This window comes from Gnatocerus cornutus, chromosome 1 (genome assembly GCF_029298725.1).
Source record: "Gnatocerus cornutus isolate USDA-ARS CGAHR chromosome 1, icGnaCorn1.1, whole genome shotgun sequence".
In the NCBI taxonomy this organism is placed as follows: Eukaryota; Metazoa; Arthropoda; class Insecta; order Coleoptera; family Tenebrionidae; genus Gnatocerus; species Gnatocerus cornutus.
Genome location: NC_142233.1, coordinates 9,420,795 through 9,436,764, shown reverse-complemented (window position 1 = coordinate 9,436,764; position 15,970 = coordinate 9,420,795). Strand labels below are relative to the sequence as shown.

At 30.3% G+C, this 15,970-nt stretch overlaps 1 pseudogene; it reads left to right on the top strand.

Annotated features, from left to right (window-relative positions):
- Positions 1–639: 639 nt before the first annotated feature.
- On the top strand, positions 640–1,747 carry LOC148180223 (uncharacterized; annotated as a pseudogene).
- The last annotated feature ends 14,223 nt before the right edge of the window (positions 1,748–15,970 follow it).

The following is a 15,970-nucleotide window of genomic DNA, read 5'->3' as shown; positions in this document are numbered from 1 at the left end:
ACTTTACAAATTACACCCATGAAACTTAATAATTACAATGTCTCATTATTATTATTTAATGTTTATCTTCATAAATAAATTAAATTTTTCCCGAAAAGGTGGGATTTGAGTAATTGCAAAAATTGAAGAATTAATACATGCACTGAAATCTTCGAATTTTGTCCAAGATTTTTGTAAATGTAACAAAAAATAGTGAACATAATTATAAATAATAATTATATTCTATTGTTTTAGTGATTGATCTATCTTTTAAAACCTTTAAATTACGAGAAATTTTTCAGTCTTTTCACTACCCCAAAGTCATAATTTTGACAACAAGGCGTTATACAGGGTGTCTATAAATGTTTGTCCATCAAATCACCTTTGAAAAACAATTGAATTTTGTCGCCTCTTAATAATCTGATACAATACTATTTGTCGATCTGTCAAATTGTTTGCGTTTTGGTGGTTTAAAAGTTATTCATTGTTTTTCATCTTGTTTTTGGGTTTCACACGAGATTACTTGTTGTTAAAACCATTAAAACAGTCTTTTTTAAGACTACAGTATTATTCAATAACTAGCGAAGGTAAATATTCATCGGCATAATTACTTGAAAATCCTAACCTTAAAAAAACATTTTTAGATGGTTTGGACTATTGAGAACGATAAGTTCATAATAAAGTCTTATTATCGCAATGGAACTTTTCAAGACGGGGAGTGGATTTATTCAATTCTCGCCTGTGAACAAGAGTTTCGGAATAAGTTTCCTGATCTTCAAGTGGAAGATTCTGTTTTGCGAAGACACATTGGCAATGTAGTGAATCGTTTTTCTGGAACCGGAAGTGTGCACAAGGGCAAATCATCAGGACGACCAAGTGTTAGTGCTGAGGACGTGGAAACTGTTCGACAAACAATGGAAGAACAACCACGAACATCCATGCGAAAATTAGCTCTACAAATGCACATGCCATGCTCAACTTGTCACAAAATTGTTAAGAAAAGACTGAAATTACATCCCTATAAAATCACTAGTGTACAAGAGTTGCGTCCTCCAGATTATGAAGCCCGTGTGCAGTATTGTCAGTGGTTTTTAAACAATTTAAATAATGACGATTTGTTGGATTTAACTTTCTTTAGTGATGAAGCCTGGTTCCATTTATCGGGATATGTGAATTCACAAAATTTTAGAATTTGGAGGGCTGAAAATCTTTATGAATTTGTGGAAACACCGTTACACCCAATTAAAGTGGGCGTCTGGGTAGCAGTTTCTCGCAGACGATTAATTTTAATTTTTTTTCATAACACTATCAATGCAACGAGATATTAAGAAGAAATTTTAGATGTGTTTATTCCGCAGTTACATGATGATGAACTCAATGCTGGTTATTTTCAACAAGACGGAGCTACAGCTCGTACTGCAGGAACAAGCCTTAATCATTTGCAACAATATTTTGATAACCGAATAATAAGCAGAGGAACAGATATTCCATGGCCATCACGTTCACCAGATCTTACTCCACTGGATTTCTCTATATTTGGATATTTGAAAGATAGAGTTTTTCAGCGCAGGATGGAAACTCTGGATGAATTGATGCAAGAAATTCGAATCCAATGTGATACGATTGATCAACAGATGCTTCAAAACATTTTTGAAAATAAAAAGAAAAGGGTTCGAGCATGTTTGCAGCAAAATGGAAGACATTTCCAAATGTTTTTATGAAATCAGAATGTGATGTTTTTAAATAAATGTTTAATTATTACGTAGTTCAGTTTTCACTATTTCATTTTACATGTTAAATGTGAACCCAACGGGTCTTAGGAAAAAATGAACAATTGTCAATGTGACAGCCGCTCAAAATGTAGCACGTGTAATAATTTTTGAAGCGACAAAATTTAATTAAAATCATTCTGACAGTTAAGTCATGACCAACTTGATGGACAAACATTTATAGACACCCTGTACTACTGTCTGGTTGTTCTCAAAATACGTATGTGTGAAATTTGAAAAGTCTACGAATGTGAAATTCTAAAAATTATTTCGCTTTCAGCCAAGTTTTCGAATTTAATTAATCTAAAAGTCATTAAATATTCACTTTACAAAAATTGTATACAGCATTTAACATAGTGCACGTTGAACAGATTCCTATGCAAAAAACAAAAAGCAATTTACTCAAATAGTTTTCGAGTAATCGTGTTTGGAAAAATACATTGAATTTGCCCTATACTGAAATTTGTTCGATATCCCCTTAACTTGTAAAAATTTGGTGTAAACGTATTTTGCAACTGCTCCGTCATGATTTTTAAACCTAACTAACTAACGGGTCGATTTCAAGTCACTGCGTTAACGCAAATTTGCAACCGTTGCCAAGGTATGAGCAATGTGATTGGCGTTGCTATGTTGCAAATGGGATTTGCAGTAACGCAAGTCACACTTGAAATCGACCCCTAAGACATTTTGTTTTTTTATTTTTTTTAAGATGAAAACTCAAAATTCCTTAAAAATGACACTTTATAGCCGTCGCGACGCCAAACTAAGTGATAAAAAACAAATTTTTAGGTCAGATTCTAAAGCTTAACCAACCATTAAGAGTATGCAAATTTGAAAATTTTTATCTTTGAATTTAAAGAAGGGGGGTGGGCACATGTGTTTTCAGACTCTGATATTACATTGTTGCTTGTTTTGTTGCTTATTTTAATGTCTTATTAGAATACTGTTTCCAGCACATTATTTTAGCCATAATATTATGACGTAGGGATACAATAATAATGATATTAAATATCAAATAACGTACTCTACCTCGCAAATAGAAGCATTTACATTAGTGTTATTTTCTTAATGTGGGTACTCTAATTAAATCACATCAAATAACTCCCATGAAATAAAAAAATTCTGGTAGTGCTTCATTTTTAACTTTGAAAATGACACGAAAGACTCACAAAATAGATTTTTTCTAATAAGGCCATAACAGAATATTGACATTCTGTTATGGTTTTGGGTTGTGATGGAATATATTGCATAAATTGTTGTAGAATAGCCGCTACTGGAGCTTCTCGTGGAAATCAAGCGAACATATTTATTACGTATAGTTTGTATAGTAAGTATAGTATAGTAGTAAGTATAGTTTGATTCGTTTAACATGGCTATTTTACACTCGTCGACCAGCTCCCTCACTCGTGCAGAATATGGATTAATCCGAACTCGTTACAGAATATACCATTTTAGAAATAACTATAAATCGTCTGTAGAGAAATGATTAAATGCTCTGTTATATTTTTCCCTTGATATTTTAATTTCAGGCCCACTTTTCCTATTCTACTTCCTAATAAATAACCGCACCAAACTGGGTATTGATTGTTTTGTACAATTCAAATTAGATTGGTTGTAGGTATATTGTTCAATTCCAAAAAAGAATGATTTTACCATAATCTGATTGTATTCAATAATAGATTATTATTTTCATCAAAATTCTCATCACTACTCACCGGTTGCAGTCTGGAAACTTTAATGATTTTCTCGTCATGTTTAGAAACTTGCTGAATAGTTTTAATGCAGTTGTAGATTATGTTGTTTTAGAAGAACACTCCATTTCAACATTTTCATATTGAAATATAAATAGAAAATATTGAAAGCGAAAGCATTTCGTCTAGTCTGTTAATACCTGTTTTATATCGAACTTTGTATACTTTATTTTTCCTGCAGCGATATTTTCTAAGCGCTCAATTCAAAATTCAAAATTCAAAATGCAGCTTTGTGATTGGTAATTCGGCAGTTCTGCAATTCCTACGACATGTCGAACAGAAACACATTTGTCAAATTATCATCAGGTTGAGGAAGAATCCGATTGATATAAAGTTTTAGCCAAATATTGCACTTACTTTTTATGTTAAAACTTAAAACAGTAAATGTCTAAATTTCGTGTAATATAAAAATGATCTCCAATTTGTCGAAGAATTTAACATCAAAATTAAATTTAATTGGTCTGGAACACCACGTATAAGTCGAAAATTCTACAGGCATTATTTTCGGTTATTAAACTATTATTCTGCGTTAATTAAACAAATGACCATTGCCATTCAATACACCGATAGGAATTTTGTAATAAGATACTTTAGCGCGCTAGTACGGTAACAATAAAATTACAGTGCATTTGTATGGATAAGTACAGTAAAATAGAATAATTTTATAACGCATTATAAAGGGTTTCTGTAAACGAATATCGTTTACCAAATAAGTTCAACACGCCACATACCTTAAATAGTGAAAAATTTTACAGCATCAAATTTAGAGGTTAAATATGTTAATTGGAGATTACGAACAAAAATAAAGTGTTGCAGGCATCAATTTATAAATTCGAATTGACGAAATTGGACACAGTTTGATTCAGTTATTTCAAAACCATGCAACTAGGGTTGAAAGACAGTCAAATTTTGACAGTTGACGTTTCTTACATTAGTAAAGTTCACGTTCACCAAAAGGCGGCTTATTTTAACTTTTCAACGCAAACTACGATGTTATATTTTTGTAAAGAGACCGGATAAACGAGTTTTATAGGCAGTTTTGTAGTCTTTTCAATTTGTTATGAAAGTTAAATTGAGGAAAATTTAATATTACGCAAATAATGTGAAAATAGTAATGTCAGATCACCTAAAACTAATTTTGGTAGTCATTAGTGCATACATATTTAAAACTAATTTTAGTAGTCTAATATTAATAATAAAAATATCTTACTGATTATACTATTTTGAAGGAAATTTTTAGAACATGAGATCAGTTTTTCAAAAATATTCTGGGAAGTGCTAGGGTAAGCATGAATGATAAGCTGATTAAATTGGCTTTTCAAAACATTGTGAAACAATTCCATTACTTTGCATGCTTCTAAGAAAAATTGAAGAAAAGGCCCTAGCGCTTTACCGTTTTTAAAGCTTTAAATGTCCCATTTTCATTACTTTAGCAGAAAAATTGGAATTTTGTGCTCGGAAAATAATTGTAGAATTCTTGTTTTTGGCTATAAAATTCTGAACTTTGGTACATTTAATAAACTTTGAAGTAATAAGTGCATTAAACATCTTTAAAATTGTTAGAAAAAACTAATTTTAAAGAAAACCCGAAATTTTGCGTTGATTAATTTAAAAATTCTAAAAATTTTATTTCTTCTTCAAAGAAATTTGGCATATTTTATAGACGCTTTTAAAGTAAGATTTAAAAGAAAATTTGGAATTCTTAAATGCCTTAAAAACAATAACCGCACTAAATTTCATTGCTGTAGCGGCAAAAAATGTCGGAAATACCCAATATAAAAGGTAAACTGGATTGAATTGGGTTTGAAAAATGAAAAATTCTAAAGTTTTTATTTCTTGTTCTAAAATTTTAAACGCTTTTACAGCAAAAAGTGTGCTTAACTTGAATACTTTAGCAGCAAAGTTGTCAAAATTGGGGGTTTTAAAAAAAAATTGTAATTTAGAGTTATTAAATTGAAATAGTTATTTTTCAAGAATATTTTAGAATTCGAATTTGATGAAGTAAAACGGATTCTAGATTTGAAATTAGGGGATTATTCCACTTTAGAAACGATTTTCCACATTCTTAGTATTAAGTTTGAAAAAAAATTTTGACTAGAGTTATACATAATATTACTATTAATCGGTTATTTTCTATTTGTGACATTTTAACTCAAACTGTCTGTCTATGACTGTGAGTGAGCTAATGTTAAAGTTATTTACTAGGCGTAGAACTAGATGATGCGCATAATTTACTAGTAGCACATCAACGCGCGAAGTGCCTGTCAAAATCTCGTATTATGATCCCGTTCTCGTTGAATTATTAATTGTAAATTGATTACATAAATTACAAATTGCTCACCACAATATCACATCCAATTTAAAGTGTTAAATGTCAGAACTTAACTAAAACGACTGGTCATAGTGCAAAATCAAAGCAAACCTCTCATATGTTCAAGTTCAGTTACGCCGTTCGATCAAAAATCTCTCATGTGAGATGAATCGAGAAACTAGAGGATAAAGTGAGTCACTATTAGAAAATCTTAACTGATAAGGAGGAAGCTTTAGATAAAACTTGGCAAATCAAAACTTCAAAACTCTATTTTAAACGTAGTGGTAGGTAGAAACGGAAAGTTGAAAAGAGTGGGGCTGAAATTCTTGAACCCAAAATCTGTTTATCAGAAAAAAACTTATAGAAAAACTCAATAAACATAATAATAGTTAATAAGATTAGAAAATTGAGAAAAAAACTGATAATAAATAGAACACATATTTTAAAAGTAACATTTTTAATTCAAAACATTTTCTGCAATTCGCCGACAAATTTTTGAATAAATGTGATTATGTAGAAAATTGCTTGGTGAAATTAAAACGTATTTAGCACTTGTCCCAGAAACAATAATGACTAGTAGCGTTTTTCCAGAATTCGCCGTGGAGGCCTTAGGAAAAATAAAGCTGTGATAATTAACGAGAAATAAAGAAATAAAAAGCCATTAATACTCTTAAGAAATAATTCCAAGATGTCTCAAATGAAAAGCCTGTATTTTTTAATGTAATTTTTGTTTTATTTAAGTATCTAATTGCAAATTATAAATACTTACTTCAAACATGAATTTTATGAAAAATGTAAGTTAATAAGCGTGGATGATGATGAAACAGCATAATAATGTTTAATAAATTTTACGTAATAAATTATTCCTTGAAGACGACGGTTCTAGACAGAACTGTAAATATAATTCAAATGTTCTAGAACATTTATTTAAACTCATTTTTGAAGCGCTTTTAACAAATTTAAGCTTTTTTTTTAATTCAAGAAATTTTTGGAATGGTAGTTTAGGTAACGCACATTATACACAACGTGAGCCCTCAATTTGAATAAATGCAACAATACAGGGGATGTTCTATTTAAAATAGCCGAATTGACTACTACTTTCGGTATATGTACATACAGGGTGTTTAAAAAATGGCGGACCAAATGATAAAAACGTCAAACTCTAAGACACTGTGAACTGGAAATGCTGTTTAAAATTTTTATTTGAAGATTTGTACGGGAGCAAAATAACTTGCTAAAAATATTTCGAGAAACGGCAACACTGTTCAGTTCTTTCGGTAATTATTAGGAGTATAATTTTGTGACCACAGTTACACTTTGGTAGTTACAATTATTAATAAATTATGTAATTCGTTACTATGGTTTGCAATTAGATTTGATAACACCTGACCAGTAAAAGTCTCAATAGATCAAGAACCATTTGTTCTCGACTGTTTCCTTCACGTGTCGGTGTATTCAGCAAAATTATACATCATTAGAAAAATAAACACCTAGTTTGTGACACCCAAAAAATGTTTTATAAAAAAAAATGGTTATTGTCAGCCACTAGGCAACAATTAATTACTGAATTCTTGAAGTGAAATGTGCAAAATAACGTTTTGTATCTACTATTTGTATATCTAAAAACTGAAAGTATGTAAATGTCACCCAAAACATGAACTCTAGTAGAATTTTGTAAACCTTGAGTTCATTATAACGAAAAATTCGTGTCATAATTAGTGTCCCTTTAAGTGGCTGTAGATTTCCAATGAAGCACTCAATAATTGAAAAAAAAAATTTAGATACTAGCTATTATCTGAAGATTCACATAGTGAATAGTTGGTCCGCCATTTTTTGAACACCCTGTATATAGCCGGAATCAGGAAAATGTGAATATTTTCATTTGATTCGGTTTATCTGTTTACGTTTATCCACAAAATATCAAATTCTCGTCATTTGTAGTTTTTGTGCAAAATGTTCAATAAACTTATCGTGGATCATTTTGTATGCCACACAAATTTATTTTTAATTTGTGAATAAAATGTACACCGGATAAGTGGAACCGCAAAATTTTTCATTATATATTCAGTTCATCAAAGAATTTTGACTACAAGTTTATTTGTAGTTTAATAAGTTTGTAGTTTAATAAGACTAAAATAGGTAAATTTTATTTTCATTTAAAAAAAAACAAACCTTTGGTATACCCCATCAAAGGAGTGGAAATCACCCCAAAAATTAAAAAGTACAAGAAGAACAAAACAGAGTGAATATTTTGGTACAAATCAACTTTTTCTTCGTACAAAAACCATTTTTATTATAGTTTCAGTGAATAAGATGGATTTTCATTTCGAAGTAACAGGTGATTTTACGTATTTCGTTGATTAAACTGTTTTTTTATTCTTCCATTTTTATAAGATAGTTATAGGACATTTTTTTGAAAGAGCTAATAAAAAGATTCACGGTAATACATGCATTTATTTGATTTCAACTCGCAATTTAAAACTAGTTTTAAAAAATTATAAAAGTGTTCTCCTCCAACAGTCATACAATCATACTTTTTTCGTTACCATCCTGTACATTTTGAAGTATTTCAGGAGTTATTCGTCGACATTGATGTATTAATCGTTTCTAATTAATTAATAATTTTTTAAAGGTGCTTGTAAAAAAAATATCGTATACCATTGTAAAACTCTTCAATAGACCTTTCAAAAATGGTGCCTCGTTCTATATTTTTCTTTAAAAATTAATGGAATTAATTTTACCCCGCAGAGAAAGTTGAATCTAAAAACGTATAATTACTTGTGTTGTATGTCCCCCTTCCAACTAAAATTGACTTTCCTTTGCTTTTTTTGAAAATCTACGGGTAAGTGCGTCAAAACGCGTCTGCTTCGTTTTTGTTGGCTCACCTGTATACAAAGAGAAAGAAGATTACCGCGAGCGTTATTATTTTCCGAGATTCAAAGGATTGCAAGCGAGGGCCAGAAAACTCTTTCCTTCCGTGGTTTATACAGGTGTACCCGAATAAAGTGCAAAGATTAAAGTTTTCTGCAGAAAATGATGTACGCAACTGAAGGCCAGTTCTCAAGTTCACTGTCAGTCCAGGCATCGAAAAGATGGGAATCAAAAACGCTAATAAACAAGTGGCAAAAAATGTCTTTTTTGAACTGTTGAACAATAATCGTGGTAGAGGAAAGTGGGTTTTACAGTGTCAAATTGTTCAAATTATTTCGAGTTGCATTTTTTTTTATTCTTTGCCATTAGTTTCTTCAAAAGTGTTGTGATCAACCTAAGGTTTAAAAGTGTTTTCTAGACTGATGAAACTAAATTGGATAGTCCAATAAAGAGCATTTCGTCTCTAATTAAAATTTCAGTTTGATTTTCACAACATATCGGAAGGTCGACTTACAGACCAATCGAAATAAAGAGTGGCCTTTTTGAGGGCCCAATTTAATTATAACAAATTAATTTTTCGCCTTTAACCACCTTTGAAAATGATGTTTTTTTAAAACCAGTTATTAAGTGAAAGTTAAACAAGTGTGATAAGAAGTGAGCGTGAACGTTTTTTGTTTGAACGGTTTGTATAGTCTATATAAGGTATATATATATATATAAGGTTTGTATATATAAGGGAAACAGTTGTTGAATTCAGTGCCATAAACGTCGAATAACGGGTAATCCAAGGGCGTTTTGCCCCATTCGAATTTCTATTTTTTTCGTAGAATCATTATCAACAGGGGTGTCTGATATTGGGGTTAAAATCTTTGCACTTTATTCGGATTCACCCTGTATTGTGTCCCGTCCCTTATCATTCAAATTTTTGTATAATTTAGATACTTTTTTTTACCACTACCACATTTTCATCCACAAAAATATATTAAATTAATAAATTTTAAATAGGGGGGGGGGGGGGGTAAATTAAGGGTAAATCATTAATGCGACAAAAATAAAAATAAATTAAATTAATAAATTTAAGGTTATTTTTGACGCATTGATGATTTGCCCTCACTTTATCACTATTTAATGCAGATTTCAGGTGAGTAAAAATATGGTGAGGCAGAGAACCTTAAGGTATAATAATCGTCATTTACAGCTGTAAAATAAAAGTTTCTAATCTAAAACCAACAAAACGCCTTTGTGTTTGAGGTTTGTTGCTAAATTCTTAGCCTAATATAGACAACCCAAAATACGCTTTTCATTTTCTCCTTGTAGAAGAGAAATTTAATTTCACATTTCGGAAGCAGATGACATAACAATATGTTCTCAAGCTAGTAGTGAAAAAACTTTTCTTTTCTTTAATTTGGACTTTTCATTTTAAATTTCTAATTGTTTAAATTTGGTCGAGAATTTACATTTTGTCAAATGTACAACTCGACAAAGTGGCTGAATAGTTGAAGAACATTTGCCGGAAGGAAGAGCAAGAAAACAGAGAATTAAAGTATGATTAAGCTTTTTACAAATTTTGATTTTTTTCTCATAATTCAGTAGTATGTCAATAGCTATTTATATGCATTTGATTCCATTTTTTATTAAATGTCTTAATAAAGTGGTTGCTTCAATTATCCGGAGCTCCAATTAAGCGAAGTCGGCTGTAGTTAATTGTAAAGCAATTACAAAATTGGATGATGATGGGATGAGCCTAAACTGCGCTATTGTTTAGATTGTTGCGAATGCTGGAAAATTTTTCCTAGAATCCACGACAATGCCAAAATCAAATGAAAACGCCTTGCCAAGAAAGGGTTTTTGTGTATTTTTATTAATGTCTCCACCCAAAATCACTTTTAATTAATTATGAAGCTCTGTTTTATACAACGATCATTTAATGACTTGATTAACCCACGAGTATGTAATTAAATGAGTGTTATGTACAATGTTTTTTCTACGACGGAATCAATTGAGCTACATATTAAATTTCACCAAAGTTTATTAACAACAAATTTTAGTTTTTTAAGAATTTTGCTTCAATATAGTGCTTGCTGTCCTGTTTCCTCATTCAACTTAAATAGTAAGATAGATCTATCAGATTGACATACTTATAGAAGATTGATGAAAACTAGGTACTTTTTATTTTTTTCAAAATTGAAAATGATGGAAAACTCCTGTTGTGTATATAGCCAAAAATATAATGATTTTGAAAAATGAATTAACACACATAATGCTAAGAAATTTTTTAAACATAATTTTATAAATTTTTCAGCTTCTAATAAGATTTTTGGTATTGACTTTTAAAGTACGCAAGCTACTACCTTTTGAGCGATTTATAATAATTACAACAGACAATATCTTTACCCTCATTAGGACAAGGAGCCTTTAAGTATATTAGCCGATTACCAGGGTCGGGATGAAAACTTTTTTGGAACCCGCTGTTTTTACACCAATTTATTAGTAAGTCAAATTGAGGTCCAAGTACTTCCACATTTAAAAATTTTATGCCGATGGAAATATTTTTTTCTAAAACCTAGGTGCATAAGTTTTATTCCGCCATTTTAAAAAATGTATGTGCGAATTTAATATTGAACCAACCGTATAATTTTTTTTATTCAAATAAGAATGATAATAATACGATTTTTATTAAATCTATTGTTAACTAATTAAGATGTCGCGAGAACCATGGCCCCGTTATCATTTTTTCAGTGACGTTCGTGCGAAAAAGTTGACCACGATTTCTTCATAATCAGATTAGAAAGTTTTGCGATTGGAAAATATTGCTGCACCACTGGAGTAAACAAAGGTAAACTGTATCATATTGAACCCACTTTACGTCGCGTCTCTCTGTGCAAACTTGTACTGGTATATTGAATAATGGGGCTTAAGTGTACAAACGCTTTCTGAGGTAGAACGGACTACGTAAAAGTCGACAAAAATACTCCATTATCTGTGTGCCGCTCGAATAATAGTAATTGTGCGGAATAAATTGAAAAGTATATTTTTATGTGACAAGAGGTCTAATTACATGTAGTATTGTGACATATAAATTGAATACTTGGTCCTGTCCACGTATCACATTAAAATTTTAAATTTGTCCTGTCAGTGATATATCCATATTCAATTTAAAAAGACGGGCCTAAAAATAAAATTTTAAGTATTTTTAGCTCGCCTTATTGTTTGCAACCCCCAATTGAACGAAGGTAACAGTCATAAACAGTTTAATGTCAATTAAAATTCTGTATCGATTTTATCTAGTAAGTATCTCAACCTACTTCATCAAATTATAACAAAGTTTATTTACTCATAATTCGGACCATCTTTCAAATTAAAGTCCAAAAGTCACATTACTGGAGAGCGCCGGGATTGCAGAATAGAATAAAAAAAACATTGAACCGTTTAAATGTCTTTGATATGTAAACCGCCAATTTTTCCGTCAAAGTTAAAAATATCTCTGAAACAGCAAATTTTGGTTTATAGGGCATTATATACAAAGTGACCCTAATTTTTCATGAATAATTCAGTAACGCAATAAAATACAGGATATCGCGGTGAAGAGTTTGAGTGGCTATTTGTCCTTCAAATTGAGTGTTACAAAAACAGAAAGGAATACTCATCCGACAGAGGGAGTTTATTATCTTTAACAACAGTTTTAGACAATATCTGTACTGTTTTATTCACTTATTTCAAAATGTGGTCAAACTACAAGGTGGTGAACTGAATTTTCTATCTTAACGTGAAATTATTTTTTTATACCTAACATTTGATTGAGATTAGTTATTTTTAGTCTAAGTACCAAAAAACAATTGTGGCTAGAATCTCCGTCATTTTTACAGTTAAGAAGTCAACTGTTGAGTCATTTTATTGATTACTGCGGTCTTAAAGTTTTTATAATTTTACTGTCTAAAAATAATTATTAAATCTGATTTTTTTTTTTTTAAATATTATTATTTTTTATTTTCATCGTTTTTATTGAATTACCCAAAATTTTTACCTTACCTTTTCTAGACTTTATTAGTATTCTCAAAAATTTAATGTTTTTAAGATTCTGTGCATTCGTTATTACTTTAGAGATTTTTTGACATTCAAAAAATGGTTTTTTGATTTTATACGTGTTTCTTCAAAATGCTTCAGTCTTGCCAAATTACTGACTTTCATCTACAGTATGTCCCCAGATTGAGTTCACAAGAGGAAAAAAACTTTATTTTTCATTTTACAAGAAAATGACAAAGGAATAATATTTTTTGTTTAATTTAAAATAAATAAATTTTTATTAATCAAAACTTTAATATTATCAAGCTGTGTTTTTAAAATCGAAAAAAACAAAAAATAACGAAGAACTTTTTTATTTTTAATTTTGCAAGAAATGTCAAAGGAATGAAATTTGTTTCTTAACTCAAAACCAACTTCCACTATTTGATTGACCCATTACCTGTTTTAGCACATAGTTCAATTCTAACTCGTAATTCTTTAAGACTGTTTCGAAATTTCTCAATTATTGTTAAGGATGCAACTGCATTTCTTATTCAATTTTTTAATACTTACACATTATTGAGTAAACGCACTATTTGATATTGTATTTTCTTTAACGCACTATTTGATATTGTAAATCTACAGCCTGCTATTATTTAAATACGATTACAAACTTTATTAAATAAAAATTATAAAAAAATTAATTTTAAGAGTACAAACTAATAATTTTCAAATTTTAATTGCAAATTTATCTGTTTTAAAATAAGCAAAAAATGTTATTTCTTTGTCATTTTTTTGTAAAATGAAAAATATTTTCTTTCCCTTTTTTCAATCCGGGAACATACTGTATATATTTCTTAACTGCGTTAAATCGAAAAATTCTAAACCAGACAAAACAGATTTTGGATTTTTTTAAGTATGAACCTAAATTTTTTATTTTTGTTATTGTAATTCTACTAGAAGCTAGAGCAACTAAGTTGGGAGAGATAACTACTTTTGATTTATTTTTTAGTTGTGCAAAATCAGAAACTGATAGGGCAAAATATACAGATTTCGCAATTGTGGAATTATGGATGAATCAAAAATGTTTTATAAAGTTGTAACTCTCCTAGTTTTAGGACCGCAAAAACAAAATTTGCTAAATTGCGGATTTTGCTCTGCTTCTTAAGGGTACGTAATCAAATAATTTGAAAAGAAGAAAAAACGGATTTAAGTAAATTATGTTTATGTAAATTATGTTTTTATGTTGTAAACCAAACTCTGAAAAAATTACCGAAAATGTGAAATTTCCAAACCTAATAAAATATCCATATTAATGTACTTATTAGATTAAATAAAGTTGTAGGGATTAAATCGTCGCGCTTTATTAGTTGTCAAGGCAACTTTTTGGGATTAAGTCCAAAAAAACTTATTTTAAGGACTTAAATGGGTTCATAAAATTTGGCAACCTGTGCAAAAAAGTTATTTTACAGTACAAACGTCGATTTCAAAGCGAAACGTGCGGTAATACGACACGACGTGCGACTGTTTAGTCGGAGAGGTTTCGACGAGAGTACTGTTCTTGATTTTTTACACTGATTTTTCTATTCATAATTAAATTTTTAATAAAAATTATTTTAGTAAGGTTATCAAATGTATGTTGGTATTAACTTTGTCATTAAGCGCTAAATGTCATAACAATGTCAAAGACGAAAAATGGTCTCAACCCAAATTTATTTTAATAATATTTTTTCATGATCACACAAAAGCGCATTTTAAAAATTTTAGGCAAAAAATACAAATCTTTGTTTTTTGGAATATACAGGGTGATTTCAAAATAGTAGCGGAAAATAATCACGGCTTCACGAAAATGCGCAGAAGACGTTTTTGGTGATTTTTATTAGTTTTAAGGTAAAGGTAAAAATTCCAAAATTCGAACCTTACTCGGCGCCACTGATATGCACAAAATAACAACGCAGAACATTTTCAGGGCTATTCTAAATGGAGTTGCTTTAAAACTAAAGATAACGTTAATTTTATCTGTCTTTAACAAAATTAAAGCTATATTGTTTATCATTGATTCTAAGGACACGTTCTTTAAGTTTTGCGTTAAATTTGATAACTTTAACTAATGTCGTTAAATGCGATTGTGAACAAACCCGATGTGCTTTAATCTGACTGTAATTTTTAAAGAGAGTTGGCTGCAATCACACTTAAATTAGTCCTTTGCTGTCACGAGTAAGTTTTTTAATACAAAAATTTATTGTTTCTGTTACAAATTGGTTATTTTAGTGGCCTTGGCTGATAAGGGTAAACGTGGTCAAAGGACCACTATGCAACAATTTGAATTTCTAACTAATTACCTAGAGAAAAATTCAGATGCGGTGTATCAAGACAGGTCTCACCCTCTTAAAGAAAATACCTACAACGAAAAGTGGAATACGCTTGTGCGGGAGCTTAACAGTTGCGGCATGGGCCCAGCGAAGTCCCTAGTTCAGTGGAAGAAAGTCTTCATCGAGCTTAAAAATAATACGAAAAAAAAAGATCCACAAATAAAAGAAGATCTAAACGCAACTGGCGGAGGAGAAAAAAAACAAAAATCCTTACTGGACTACGAACAGCGATTACTTGGGCTTTTAAAAAAAGTCACAATTGAAGGAGCAGACCTTCCGGAACCTGGAATCCCGACTTCACCCCCAAACATACCGCAAGACGAAAATTTTGAGTTAGAATGGAAAATAGAGGAAGCTGAATTGGTACTTTTTGATCATCAGCCGAAGGCTCTCGAAATAACGCAGCTACCAAAAAATATTCAACCTCTAAGAAAATTAAAAACAAAAATTATTAAAAACAAAATCAGAAAAAATAATAGAACTTCAACTTTAAAAAAACCGTAAGCGAATATAGTTCAGCCGTCGTGAGAATAGTTGAATCCAATAAAGAAGTTGTTAACGCTATTGGGGCACTTTCTAAAAATTTAGAAAAACTAACAAACGTGTTAGATAATAAATTTAATTAAATAATTTAAACATGCTGTTACACATTCTGTGAAATTAATTAGTTTAAATAAATTATATTATGTTACCAAAATAATTTCTAACAACGTGTTCCGTAACTAATCTGCCTTCAGCTAAAACATTAATGCCTCGAACTGGATGTTGAACGACAAGTGCATTGTCGTCGTTGATTTCCTCTTCTTCGTAGTCTTCTTCTTCTAGTTCTAAATTAAATTTGACGGCAAAATTATGAAGAATCATACATGAATATATGATTTTTCCTGCACAAATTGGGTGGTAATGCAGACATCT